We start from the raw sequence: 14,861 nt of genomic DNA on the forward strand, positions 1-14,861 counted from the left end.
CAGAATTACTTTCTTCAGGCTGCTTGGCAGGTTCTGGCATTTCTTGAAAGCCAAGAACACGTCCGTGTCCAGTTTCCTCCCCGGCTCCTGCCTGTCTGCGCCGTCTGCGACAGCCTTTTTTCTCCTCTACGGAGGAGGCAAGCAGTAGCCTGGCTGAGCTTAGTGGATGGGATGTGACAGGGGCAGCGGCTGAAGCAGGACTTGAATCAGGAGCTCAGCTAAGCGCTGGCCCTTGTTCTGTAGTCCCCCAGGTCGTGCAGAGCTGCGCTGAGTTCATTGAGCAGCACGGCGTGGTGCAGGGGATCTACCGCCTGTCCGGCGTGGCGTCCAAGATCCAGAAGCTGCGGTAAGAGTGCTTCTGGACTGTATGTTGTCTTGCTTTGGAGTTGTTTTCCTCTTTCTCCAAGCCCTCTGTTTTTGTGTCCTTCTCTGCAGCCATGACTTTGAGTCGGAGCAGATTCCGGAGCTCACCGTCCGGGACATTCACAGCGTGAGCTCCCTGTGCAAGATGTACTTCAGGGAGCTGCTGAGCCCTCTGCTGCCCGAGCAGCTGCATGGCAAGTTCTCGGTAAGCACAAGGCAATGGCCTTCATGTCCCTCTTCCCTGGGCCTCTTGGCGTGGCCTGTCCCATACTCATGCCTGCGCACCTCATGGTCTTTTTTTTCTGATTTTCTGTAAGCCCCATGTGGTAGCCTCACATGTCTCTGCTGCATCCTGCAGCATACTGATGCCACTTTTGGTGCTCCCTGGAGGTGGTCATTTCCGTATTCACAATGCTTGCGAGAATTCCTGTTCTTTTGCTATTCCCCAACTATTTCTAGAATGGGAATGGGATTAATAGCACAGGTTACTGGGAGATGAATGCCCATTGCGAGGAGCTGAGGTGCAGAACCGATCAGGCTGTAAAGCAGCCCAGTGCTTGGAGTGCTTGGCCTTGATGGCACCAGCTGCGTGCCGCTGTGTTCCCCAGCTTTTCTGCCTGTTGGAAGGCAGAAAATCCGCCTCAGTGCTGAGCCACACCGCTCCGTCTTCATAGTTGCCGACCCTGCGGCAGGTATCTCTACTGATGTGTGTCTCAATCCCTTTCTGCTTTCTTCCAGGACGCTGTTTGTGCCACTACAGATGAGGAGCGGTTGCTCCGAGTGCAGGAGGTCATCCAGCAGCTGCCTGCACCTCACTACAGGTCAGAAAACTGCTGCCCTCAGTCTGGGGAGCTCAGCCCTGCTGCACTTCAGAGGGCGATGATGCGATGGCAGGCTTTGTCTCACGCTGGCAACGTGATGCCTGTGTGTGTTGAAGTACTGGATGGCTGCGTGGGGTGAATGGATTGGGTCAGCTCCTGGGCACGGGGGCACGGCTGGTGCAGCTGATGGCTGCGGCTGTACTGTGCTGGGGCTTGGTGCTGCAGCGTGGCACTTGGGAAAGCTTGATCTACTTGCTATTCCGTAGCAAGAACAAGCAGTGGCATGAAGTGAGGTTTGTTTGGTGAATGTGAGCACGGCGTGCTCAGTGGTGCTGAAGGTTTGGCTCTTGCTTTCCAGGACGCTGGAATACCTGCTGAGACACTTGGCTTGTCTCGCTGGGAGCTGCTCCGTCACAAACATGCACGCTAAGAACTTAGCGATTGTGTGGGCTCCCAACCTCTTCAGGTAAACTTCTTTTTCCGTCTCAGCACAAGGCTTAGATCTGTTCTCCCCACGGGCACACTTTGGAGAGGAGGACAATTTGTGCTCTCTTGGTTTTGTCAGATGGGGCTGGTGTGTCCTTGATCACCGGGGAGAATGTCTTCAGTGGCATCAGTGCTTGCCCACTGCGGAAGTCTCCAGAGCCCAACTGGACAGCCTTTGGCTGCCCACATGCCCAAACGTGGGGAAACGATCTCGGGTCAATGACTTCTCCAATCTGCCTTTTCTACAGATCCCAGCAGAACGAGGCTGCCTGCGCCAGCGGAAGAGCTGCCTGCGTGGAACTGCAGAGGCAGTCGGATGTGGTGGAATTCCTCATCAACCACACCGACGTCCTCTTCTGCTCCAGCTCCACATCAGGCGTCGGAGATGGAGCAGGTGAGCGTCTTCCTGCATGAGCTTTGTCTTGATGAGACACCTTGATCAAATGCAGGCCTTCTCCAGGATTGTTGAGATACGCTTTTGCTATCGAGGGGCTATCGATGTGCAGCACCTCCCTCAGAACTGTGATGGCTGTGCCGCTGCTTTCTGATCCGCCCTCTTAGCTGTGGTCTTCCCTTCCAGGGCACAGTTCTCCATCAGGGCCCGAGTCTGTGCAGGTGTCTTCTCGTGCCACCAAGCTGCTCACTCTGGAGGAGGCACAGGCACAGAGGGGAGGCCACAGCAGCTCTGCCGCACTGACACACATCCAGGACATGGAAGTGGAAGAAGGCCCCGCAACTGTGCAGGGGAAATTCCACACAATCATTGACTTTCCGTCTGGAAGGTAAAGAGGACTTTCTTTTCCAGCAGCTTCCTATCAGACTTGGTTGTTTGGGCTTTTGTGGGTTTTTCCCCACGATTGCTAGTGCCAAAACTTGCAGAAGCTACGTGACTCTAATGGTGCGTGTGGTGGTGTACTGAATGTCCCCTCCCTTTGGCCTCTGAGGTTCAACTAACAAGCAGTTGCCTGACGGATCAGTTTAGCTACCAGAGGGGGCCAATTGGTAATGTACGTGTCAGAGATGCTTTTGAACTTTTTCTCTGGCTGCACGATTCCTCAGCAAGCAGTTAAGCCTGCCAGCTGAATCAAAGCCCTCTGTTCGATGCTGTCCTGGACAGCTGTGCAGCCTCTGCTCGCATGCTCTGCATCTGGGTTGACATGGCTGAGGGGAATTTAGCCAGCAAGACTCCAGGGCTGAGCTCTAGAAATGGAACCGTCCTCAACCGTGTGAAACAGAGCGAGCTTCTAAGTTGTGTTTCAGCAGGAAGCAGGCAGTGCTCGGAACAAGCAAGTGTTGGCAAGAGCTCAGGGCAGCTCTTCCCTCACCCTGCACCATGCACGACTCACACCGCTCCCTCTTTTCTCCCTCCAGACCAAGTCCACCCAGCAGGGTGAAGGAATCTCCTGCATGCAGTTGGTGTTCCTGTTTCAAGCCCAGAAAACCATCCTCTGTGGCCAAACGCCAACTGCAGCGCGATGCCAGGGAGCCCTCGGAAACAGAGGTGGTGGTCCTGGCAGGTAAGGGTGCACATCCAGCTGTCAAAACCCTGCTTGTCAGCGCCATCGAATTCATGCTTGGAGTCCACACAAAAGAGAAAGACAAACAACAAAAGCGCAACAGTTCCTTTCGAGACAGTGCTCCTCCTGTTGCTATTGTCCTCTTGGCTTTGTCCTGCTGCCACTGCAGAAGCAAATCTCAAGAACCACTCTCATCATTCAGCTTGTGCAAGTTTGCCACTAACTGTTTGCCTGTGTATCTACTCCTTCCTAGGTGAACCGAGCCCTCGTCCACGCAGAAGAGCCAGAGCGTATAGCGATGCTTCACTGTGTGCTGGTATCAATGCAGAGCTGCTAGGAAGCAGGAATCGCTGCAGCTCGGATGACAGCCTTCCATACAACATCAGTGAGGGAATGAAGGTGTTGATCCACGTGGAAGCCCTCATCTCTCCCGGCAGTGCAGAAGACGCTGACCTGAGCCTGCCAGAAACAACACTCACCGAGCTGGACTGTGTCGGGGCACCATTGCAGTGCAGCCCAGCCCAAGCACAGCCCGAGTGCCCCGACAGCAGCAGCTCCATGCAGGAGCAGGTCAGCGTCAGCCAGGAGGAGCCGAGCCTGGTGGAGGGGGACGTAGAATCAGAGCTCCAGTCCCAGGCACCGGGCAGCAGCACGAGCTCTAAGCCTTTGTCTCCTTCCCAAGAGAGGATGAGTCCCCTGTGTACACCGGACCTCTCACTAAAAAGCCCTCCTGGCTCTTAGGGAATAAAAGCACGCTGGTGCTGGATCAACGCCTTGACTGCCTTCTGAGTCTTCATTCCCAGGGATTGGGATGGATGGATGCAACAGCAAGGCAGCTCATGTTGCAAGGCTACGGCTGTGGGCTGTGTGTGCAGCAGAGCTGCGGGTTTGTTCCCATTTTGTCTGGCTGAGGGATGCCTGCAGCGAGAGCTGTGCTCCCGTAGTGTATGGTAGCAAAGAATCTCCAGCATCCGGGATGCTGCTGATGATCACGGCCAGCTTGCTGGCTGTGGCTTTGTGATGCTTTTGATTGAGGGCTTTTGGATGCTCCTGGATGCCTCGGCTGGTCCCCGCCAGCTCTCTCCTCTCTCCCGCCGTGTCCATTCGTGGCTCCCAGCTACGAGCTGGCCCTGCAGAGCATCTCCAGCCCTGTCAGCATCAGCATCCAGCTGCGGCAGGAGGAGCTCCCCCTGACAAACGCCAGGCAGTAGTGCTCGGTCTGCAGGTTAGCTGCCATTTACCTGTAGGTGGCTCTTGCAGAAGAAGACTCAAACAGCAGAGCGTTTTCCTCATCTGCAGCACGCAAATGCTACAAAAGCAGAAACAACCCAGGAAGCTGTGGGTTTGGGAGTCTGCATGGACATGTACTGTCTGTTTTGATGGCGCTCTGCCATCCTTTATTTCCTTCTCCTTGCTCTTCCATAAGCTGCTCAGGATTGGAAAGCTGCATGTCCCATAATTCCCCAGAACCCCAGTTTTGAGACAGCTTGTAGTTGTGGCTGTAGCCACAAGCGTTTTGTTTCGTAGAGGGAGCTCATCTGGGTTGTAGGTCTTGTTCTTGCAAAGACTTGTTCTGCAGCAGGTGTTCCACTTGGGCTCCGTAGCACGTGCTGGCCATGCGGGTACAGCATGCAATGGAACAAACCCTGCAGGCCCTGGGGAGAGGCAAAGCAGGAGAGTGGCTGCCCCATGGTGGGGATCAAAGGCAGAGTGCCCTTTGAAGCAGGGGATGCCCTGCTGGCTCTGCCGATCGCATCCACTGCTGGCACGTTCCTTCTTCCTCCTTTCTGGCAGTTTGCTGTCGAGCAGATTGAGGTGGAAGTCAAAGACTCAAATCCAATGTTGCGAAGCCACTGTGGATGCCAAATCCCTGCACGGGAGACCTGGCCGTGTGCAGGAGTTACTGCAGGATGAGGAGCTGCTATTGGTCTTCAAGCAGGTAGGAGTTTGTTATCCACACATAATACTGTATGTATTTGTTGTTGTTGTTTTAGAATCAGTGCCAGTATGCAGTCTGATCCGATGTGTTTGAACAGTGTGGTGTAAGGATTGTCAGCTGAGAACAGCAGCAGAACATGGGGCTGTTGCAGGGGGAAGGCGTGGGGAAGGAAGCGGGGAAAGGAAAGGGAAAGCCTGGAAAAGGAATGGGGAAGGCACGGGGTGAAGGAAAGGGGCAAGACACGGGAATGAAGGGGATAGGACAGAATACCTGCAGGGCAGCCTAAAAAGCAGTAACAAGCTCTGGGAGGACCGTGGAGTGCCAGATTCTGTACTGGGTGTTTATCTGTGTGTGTACGTTGCCATTGTTTGTGCCTGGCTGCACTGCTCCAGCCCAGAGCCCGCTGCCTGCAGCTGCATCTTTGCTTCCTTCCCTCCTGCCCGGAGCCCCACGGGTGCTCCCACAACTCCCTTCCCACCCCCAAAATGCCAGAGAAGACACCTGGCAGTGGGATGGAGGAATCCCAGCAGCCCGTTTTCCTTCTGCCTGCAGCTCTCTCCTCCTCTGCCACACAGGGCTCCAGACTGTCCAATGGGAAAGACGTGGGGGAAAGGGAGTGCTGGCAGGAGCGACTGCTGCGGCTGACTGGGGAGGGTCTGCATCCCACGTGCCCTCCTGTGCTCTCTCTCCAGCTGCAGGAGGGCCAGAGAAGGGCAGATGAAAAGCTGCAGCTGAGCCTGATGGACCTGCACAGCTCTCGGGCTGTCTTCCAGAGGTAGCTGTGATTTACATTAGGTAGCTGTGAAATACATTAAAGCACGAAGAAGACAGAGGCTGAGTGAACACCAATATGGCGCTCTGCCTTCTGCCAACGTGCTTTAATTTTGTTGTCGTTAAATGTACTGGGCAGTTAAATTGTGGCATGTGAATATTTCAGAACAGTGCAACAGATGCTGGCAAAAAGTAATTTTTTTATCTTTTGCTTTTTATTATTATTATTTTCTTTTCGTAAAGCTTTTAGCACGCCCTCGATCCCGTCCAAGTTCTTTCCGCGGTCTCTGCCGCCCCCTCGTGGCCAATGCGCGGAACTGCCGCTGTCCGCTGCTCAGTCCTGCAGGCGGCACAACGCGTGCGCGTAGGAATGCGGAAGTGGCTTCGTAACCGCTCTGTGCAGCTCATCCGCCACTCTCTATTGTGATTAGTCCTCCAGGTCACAGCGAGCATGCGCCCGACAACTCCAAACCATTCCGCCGATCGGCCACGCGGGGGCGCCAGAGACCGCGGAAACACGTACCATCGTGCAGCTGAAACACAAACATCTGCCGTTCACTTGTGTGAACCTCTGTGTATGTATACTCTTTTGTACAGACTGCTGCTGGCCTGCTTGTGTTCAAAGAATTTCCGCTGAAGTGGACTAAATATTTCTGTGGAATTTTATGCTTTTTTTTTTTTTTTTTTTTTTTGGCCTTGATCACCTGAAAGAAATGGATGAAATGATGCGGGGAGTTCAAGTACAATCAAATGTGAAAGACTATCGAGAGTGGGAGACCTATTTGGAAAGTAACAAGAAGGGGAGGGAGAACACGTCTGGTAGTAATAGCTTGGTGATATTAAGTTGGTATGAATTAAGTGGGACGCACTGATGTATGCTGTATTCCTACCCACATCAACTTGGGTAGAATCTGTTCAGTGTAACGTCGCTACACTTGCCATATTATGCTCTTTAGGAGCGTGCTGTGTAGAGGAATATGGGTAAAATGTCAGTGGTGGTACCTTCAGAACTACCACTACGTCAGTGACATTTGATGTTTTCCAAAGCATGAATCTTGTCCACAGACAGTGCTTCTGTAAATGTTGGTATGGGTAAGTCTTGCAGTTCTTCTTTGCTCCAATGCAGGTGCTATTATTAGCAAGGATTTTGTGCTTTGTTTTAAGGACATAAACACTTTGTTTATGTTTGTTTAATACATAACTGATCTAGAATCTGCTGTACATGCACTTATTCAGCAACGAGCCATGTCGGTACTGAAGCGAAGGCAAGATGAGCTGGAAACGGAATCTACTTCTATGCAGCATCTGACAAGTTAGTATGAAGTTACCAGTTACTTTCTTACTGAAATCTCATTCTTTAAGTAGAAACACACAGTTAATTCTTGGATTATGTTTTATATTCATGTGTAATGTTTTCTCCCTCCCTGCTGTCAGTGGGCATACTGTACTAGATGTCCTAGTTGAAATCCTTACCAAAGTAGGACGCGTAGTATCACTTCTCCGTGGTAGAATAGTGAATATAGCATGACCAAATGCTCGGTCAGTTTTGAATTCCTGATCTCAGTGGCTGTCTATCAGTACTTGAAAAGAAAAACTGAGTCAGTTTTCCAGTAGATATTAGGTTGTTTGGGACGCAGGCACTGTAGAACAGGAGGACAAGGAAGGATTGACTGATAACTGGCAGCAGCTTGAGAAGAGTGAGCTCGGGGATGTAGCCCTTTCTGGTTCTAACTGGTGTGCAGGTGGGGTGGGTGCAAAGCATGCAGACTCTGAGTGTGTGTGCACTCTGGGAAGCACAGCTGGAAGCGTCACCAGGAAGGGCAGAGAGGAAGGGTGGATCTGGGGTCCCTCCCTGTGCTCACACAGGTGCTCACCTCCCGGTTCAGGCTGTGACCTGGCAATCCCCCTGCATGAGGGAGCAGCCACAGCTGTCCTACAGTTCACTGATAATACTGACTGTGCTTTACACTGGACACTGTGAATTTTTCATCAGGAGGTTGTATTTACTTTGGTTAGTCTCCAAATGAAGAGCAGAAGCAGAATCAGTGTTCTGCATTCACCTCTTTGTCTTGTTCCTGTCTTCTGGTAGCTGGGAATGGCAAACCAAGTAATGATGGATTGGAGAGTGATGAAAAGATGAAGCTTCTGAAAACGTGTGAGCATCGAAGGTACGTATAGTTACATCTAACTGTAGTAAGTGTGTATCTGCTTCCTGTTACTTACACAGGGGTGAAGGTAAATCTGTGCGGTTACTAAGCGAGGTGATACACACACGTGCAAAAATGCCTTTCCTTTCCAATGCTCAAAGGTACATGGAAACCATCTATTTGTTAATGGAGGGTTTTCTTTGTGCTGATTGGAATCTGAATGTTAATAGGTACTATTAATTTAAAGTTTCACGAAACTGAAAGTAGATTTTTCCCTGCTGTTGGAATAAATAATATTGTGATTATATATAGGAATACACTGTTGTGATTACTGCACAGATGACAAACATAGGCAGGTGGTATTGTTGCTGGTGGGGTGGCAGTAGGTGCATCAGAACATCTAACCTACCCTCTGTTATCAGCGTAGGCCAGGTGCTACATTTTGAATGTCAGGGTCTGCTGCTGACCTTAAGTTACTGGGAGCTCTGAAACCGTTCCAGTTGCATTGGTGCCCTGACTCATCACTGTTTAGGCACAGGTAAGGACTTAAGAGTTTTAATGGTTGAAAAACGACGTAATAAAACTTTGCTTGAAGCAAACTGTTAACCTTTAACGTTAAGTAATGTCAATAATTACATACAAGAGGTATGGTATGCAAATGATAGGTATAAATACAATTTTCTTGTTGATTTTTGCATGCTCTTATGGTATGTGGTGCCAGGACTAACGTTTTTTAGCCCCAGTGAGACTTGGATGCAGTCACAGTTTCCATGCAAGTTGTTGCATAAGCTACATAGGACTGAGATGATGGACTGTTGAGAGCGCAGTAGTTTCTTACAGACTACCTCTGGCAGGGATAGTATGGAGTACCATGTTAGATGTTTGGTGTTTCAGGTGGGGGGAGTTCCTAGTATGAATGTGGTGAAGTGAAGGTCGCTAGAGATGCTTTGAATGTCCTTTGGCAGCTCACAAAGTACCTTACTGTTACAGTCTGTGTCTCTAGGGTTGCATGCTTACTTCTGCTTCCTCACTGTGTTTCCTTAGGCTATTGCTCTCACCGGGTGTTCTTAGTATATCACTGAGCTTTCTTTTACGTATGTACATGGTGAATAACTCACCTGAGTTCATTACAGAATGCAGGACTTGCAGGCAGGCAGCTGAGAGAGCGTTCACAAACAGCTGGTCACCACGAAGGCATGCCGAGTGATGAAGAACTGGCTCTGACAGAGGTGACTGAATTCCAGAAGAGCAAAGGTTGGTCAGGATATGAGAGCAAAATTCCTCCCGTATTGAGAAGGATTTTCAAGGGAGAGTGAAGAAATACTCCTTTTGAATGGTATATCGTTTATTTTCTACAGCATAGAATTAATGCATTTAAACAATTCTGACCAATGCCTTAGGAAGAATAGATAGAAGATAAGACTGTAGGCTTCTTTAGTTTAATCAGTTTTTTGTCCAAAGTTGGAATGTATTTCAAATAGAGATTTGAACTGCCTTAGTGAGCAGGTCACGAGGAGCTGGGAGAGGCACGATGCGTATTTGCTGAATAACAGAAGAAGGATTTTCCTGTCTGAGCTTTTAAGAGACATACAAAATATGAAATGTAATGGGTATTTAAATCTGTGCAGTTGTTCAAAACCGCAGAAGTCTTTTTGTGGTCTTCTGTATCTTTTTTTTTTCCTGAAAAAGGCTTTGCCAGAGTGCAGGACGGGGGCATGCTGCTTGCAGGGAAGACTTCTGTACAGGAGCTTTGCCGTGGGTTATAGAGGCATTCCAGAGCTTGAGATAAGTGTTGTTAACTAGAAGGAGGACATCTTTTCCTCTTGTCAGGTTGCTTGCGTATGAATCACTTGCATCTTTATTAATGTGGAGCTGTTTGCTGACATTTTGACAACCCTACCCTCTGAAATCTAGCTTTACATTCAGTTTTAGCTTGCTGCTTTGGTCCATTCCGTGATTAGAATCCATGTAAAATTGTTAAATGAGAATCTTTTGGTATCATAATGGTATATTTCTGCATGGAGCTTTTTCTCTCAATCCTGACAGCTGAACAACGAATGGGAATGATCTTTCAGCAGAATTCTACAGACCTGAAAGAGATGCCCTGGTTCAGAGCTGTAGAAGGATTCAGCGATGCCAAAAAGTCCGTCTGAATCAAAAAGAGATGATGATCCTGATGAAGAAGTTTTGCCTAGAGTGATTGAAAAAACTATCCTGCCAAAAATTACAGGTATATTAAGGTTGTCTTGAGAACGTTCACTGCAGCTAGGTAATGCAAACCTTAAATAAGTGGTAATGTAAAATTATGTTGATAGTTACAATTACTTGTTAAGGTTACTGCAAATGAAAGGTTTAGCTTTTTGAATGTTTGCTTCCTTGAAACTAGAGCAGATAGCCACTTGGATATCATGAATGAAATAATTCCTATTTTTCAGCATTTGCCAAGAATGTGTGGGATCCTTTATCGACTTCACAGACTGAGAACCTTACACAGCTTTGTGATAACGTGTTTGAAAAACAAGTCCTGTCCAGAAGGGAATGCAGTCAGGCAAAACAGGTAAAGGCTGTTGTGGTAATGGGGAAGGAAGTTCTTGATGCAGTGTATGCATTCACTGTAAATATTCACTGTAACATACACTTAGCCCAGTTCTGGTTTTATTCTCATGCAAATCTGGGAGTTTATCCAGCATAAAGTAGGTGAAACTAAGTTGATGTTTAGGCCCTTAGTATGAAAAGAAATAATAACAAACGTTTATGCAGTCGCCACACTTGACTTCAGGAAGAAGCTTTAGATAAGATTCTGTTTGTATAGTAGCTGTGGTGTTTTGTTGTGTTTCTTTTTAATAGAGCCTCATAGCTGGAAAATACATTAATCTCGTTATCCAAGAGGATTTTATTAAAAAAAAAAAAAAAAGAAAGATGGTTAAAGCTGAGATTTGCTCACAGGTCTGTAATGCAGTCACGATTTTAGTGTCTATTATATACAGTGGCACCGGCATTCAGCTGAGTTAGCGTTTTGCTTTTCCACATGAACAAAATAACTGCCTAAAATTGTTGTAAGTGGAAGGTGAGATCCTTTTCTTGTGAGGGTGTGTTAATATTTTTCCTTTTTTCTTTTTTTGACAGGATTTGATTAACACGGTTGTCCTGAGGATGAAGCAGTCTGTAGAGGAGGATGTCTTTATCCCTCTGTATCCGAAAAGGTTAGCTGTCTCTGGGAATTTATTTTTTTACTTTTTAAAATTGTTATTTTTAGTCATAGAATCATAGAACTGCTCAGGCTGGGAAAGACCTTAAAGACCACCAAGTCTACCTGCAACCTAACCTCTTTTTTTAGCCTTTGTTCTATTTTTCTGTACCTTTTCCCCAGAAGCGTGGGTGAAATATATTGTAGACATCCATGAGCAAACGGAACAAATGTGCCTTCTACTGTTTCATTGTAGGAATAGTTACCAAACATTGATGTTTAGGAACTCTTTCTGACAAGAGTAACTACGCAGTCGACTTAATGTTTTTTTGCTCCTGTAACTAAAAGCTTTCATAAATGGAAAGTTCTTAGTTTATGGGGCACAGCCCAGAGTCTGGTTTTGTGATCTTAACTTGGAGTATCTGAGGGCTTGTGTTATTTGTGGTGGTCTGCTCCCCCTTCTACTCCTGACTCCTTCTTTCTTTCCTGAAGTAGTTGATATTGCTGATGCTTACTGCTGGATGCTCTTAGAGAGAGGATAACTGGTAAGAGTCTGGTAGGTGTGGGGTTAAGACACAGCTGGGAGAAGAGTGTTGCTAAGCCTGATGCAGCATGTTTGTCTGGTTACAAGCAGTGCTGTTCTGCTGAGAATCCATTAAACACATACTCGAGTGTTTCCAACTGCTAATTCCATTGGGTATTGCAAGGAGTTGCAGTTAACAGCTGTTTCCTTAGACCTTTATTCTGGTTGTCACTGCTGAAAGAATTCCATAGTTGTAATTCATCGATGTTTAAGAGATGAATTGTCTGTTTGTCTTACTTTCAGGTCAAGCAAAATCCTTATTTCCTCTTCCTCTTTTTCTGACCAGCACTGTGGAAGACAAATCATCGCCATGTTCAAAATTCCAAGGCAGACGGTTTTGGTCAGCTGTTGAGGTAAAGAAAAGACACCGATCTTGTCTGTGAAAAGCATTTTAGTTAAAAGGAGATTGTAGTCTTTGAGGAAATGTATCTTCAGTCAAATCTGATTCCTGAGACCTTAATGCATTTTAATAGGAAGGTTAGCTATATTTGTCAGTGAGCTATTTATGCTCACCCACCTCTGATACGTAGTGAACAGACTTTAATTTCATCATCTGTTCCTGCTAACCTTCCATGAGATCAGTCATTGGCACTCTGTGGATAGGTCTGTTTCCTCAGTATGTGCATACAGTGCCCATGTTGCTCTCGTAGAGTAGAATCCCTGCATGTGCGTGTAAGCGTATTAGTATAGCTTTATTCAGTCTAAAGTGCTGAGTTAGGAATGTCTGAATGCCTGTGATTCAATTCCCTCTTAGATCCGTTTCCTCTATGAGTGTATTTGGATTCGTACTAAAGATGAGGTTTAGATGCAGGAAAACACATTAACGTCCCAGTTCCCCTGCTGTGTGTGCTAACAAGGCCGTGGTGACAGTTCTGCATAGGCTTCCTGCTGCCATGTTGCACATTCCTGTAGAAAAATGAGGGAATTTGGGAATGTTGAGGACTTGCCATATTCACTCCTGGGGCAAGCTGTTGTGTAAGGGTTTGTCATGGACAGATGCAGAGAAGACAAGAGGGAGCTTAGTGCTGATACCTGGCAGACAAGAAACAGACATAAGATTCTGGTATCACCTTCTGAGATTGGACATTTAAGTCAGGCAATACACAGTCAAATACATGTTTCTAAAAGCGAGACCAGTGGTCTTTCACTGCTGATTGAAGTTTTCTCCTTTCAGTTTGTTTTCCATCCTCACTGTCAGGGTTCTCTTTAGAAGTGGTGATGTGCAGAACGGTTGAAAATGTGTTTGTGTTGGGTATCTTCTGACAGTTTGCCACTCTTTTTTTTTCTGGAGTGAAGTCATGAATTCGTTTACCCCAGAGTAAGTAGTACTGCGGGTCATGCATTAAACTCTTTGGATCTGTTCAGCAGCTTATTAGTGTGACTTATCTGTGCTTGAGACTGCCGTTGTGCAGCCCCTATTGGTGCTGTCTTTCAAAGCAGGTGATCATCTGCAGGCTGCCTATCGGGAATGTCCTCTAAACCATGCCCAGAAATTGTATGGGAGAGTACTCACAAAGGGCTGGGCGAGAAGAGGACAGGAACTATTTTAATGAGGAAGTACAGTTGATGAGGTTTTGATGTTTGTGCCATCATACAGTCTAACTTTCCTAGCAGCTCATAAAGTCTTTTTAAATAGTCATTTCTACAGTGATAACAGGTAACTGAAGACAACTCTTGCTAACGGATAATACTGAGGTCAAGTACAAAAGAATCTTTTTGCTGCTATGGACCAAGGCTATCAACCTTACCTGTGTTATGAGGCTGGTGGCGCTTAATCTTATGTAGCGCATGTTAGCAAATTGTTAATGAATTGGAAGGGTAACATGCTCTTTATTTCCTTTTGGGGGGTGATGTGTGTATGTATGAGGGTACAGCTCATAGGCACATGTAAAATTAATCTACTTCAAAATACTATTTATGATCTGTAGTTTTTTAGTGACTAATTGGCAGTCAGCTTGGAGAGAATAAATCCTGTTTTTTGAGTACTGAGATTGGATGGACATGGTATCTTTTAAGTTTAGAAAGGAGGTTCTAACGCACCCTCAGCCATCAGATATGCATGTTCTGTTTCTCCATTACTGCAGCTGCTCTCCAAGGTTCTCCTTTGGGATGGGACTGTACAAGAAGACACAGTCCGTGGTGTGGGACTGAGCAAGCTGCTGAATCGTTACCTTCTTCTGAACCTCTTCAACACACCACCAGGGCCAGAAAACATAGAGAAGTGTAAAGAGGTGAAAGGTCTTATTTCCATGGGGACAGATGTAGTCTGAAGTGTAATTATTTAACATTTAAAGCTGTTTTTTTTGTTTGTTTCTTTGTTTTTAATGACCTTGGTGTATAAAAGAATTTCAAAGCAAGCATTGGTTCCTAGGCTTTTAGGAATAACTGCTTAAAATGATGGTTTTGTTTTTTGAAGAGTAAACACTGCCAATAATAACTGAACTAGCCAAAAGGAGAAGTCTGCCAGAAGTGGTGTGACTTAATTTTATTGAAAGCCCTTTTTTTTTTCTTTTTTCCTTTCTTTCAGAATACTCTCTGGGTGAACAGGTGGTTGCATGCTTCCCAGAAAGGTGGTTCCAAAATCATGGAAGTGGGTGAACTCTCCCCGAGTTAGTGAACTTCTGCCAGCATTTGGTTCAGTGAGCATGTATGCTTCACAGGAATAACCACAGGTAACAAACAACATGTTCTTTGGGATGCAGCACTTGCTCATATTCTTTATGTTAGTATTTCTTTTAGGGACGTGGTTCAACGGGCATGGTGGTGATGGGTTGACAGTTGGACTAGATGATCTTTGTGTTTTTTTCCAACCTTAATGATTCTATGATTCTTAAATTCCTCAAGTCTCATGCATTTAACACTTTCAGTGATGTACTTCCAACATCTACGTAGAACTAAAGATGCAATCCATAATGTAAAATGGATCGCTTTTGCAGTACTAGTTCAGGCTAGTTTGAGGCTCTAGATGTTGGGTGCAGTTAGTGGTCAGTGTAGCTCAAGGCACGTTTTAGCTTTATTGATTTTGAAGGCAGGTGTGAATGTGTTGC

At 46.8% G+C, this 14,861-nt stretch overlaps 1 pseudogene; it reads left to right on the forward strand.

The window, feature by feature from the left end:
* LOC121108325 overlaps positions 1-14,412 on the forward strand; it is a 59,233-nt pseudogene extending 44,821 nt beyond the window's left edge.
* Positions 14,413-14,861: the final 449 nt, after the last annotated feature.

Source organism: Gallus gallus, chromosome Z, assembly GCF_016699485.2.
Source record: "Gallus gallus isolate bGalGal1 chromosome Z, bGalGal1.mat.broiler.GRCg7b, whole genome shotgun sequence".
Classification (NCBI taxonomy): domain Eukaryota; kingdom Metazoa; phylum Chordata; class Aves; order Galliformes; family Phasianidae; genus Gallus; species Gallus gallus.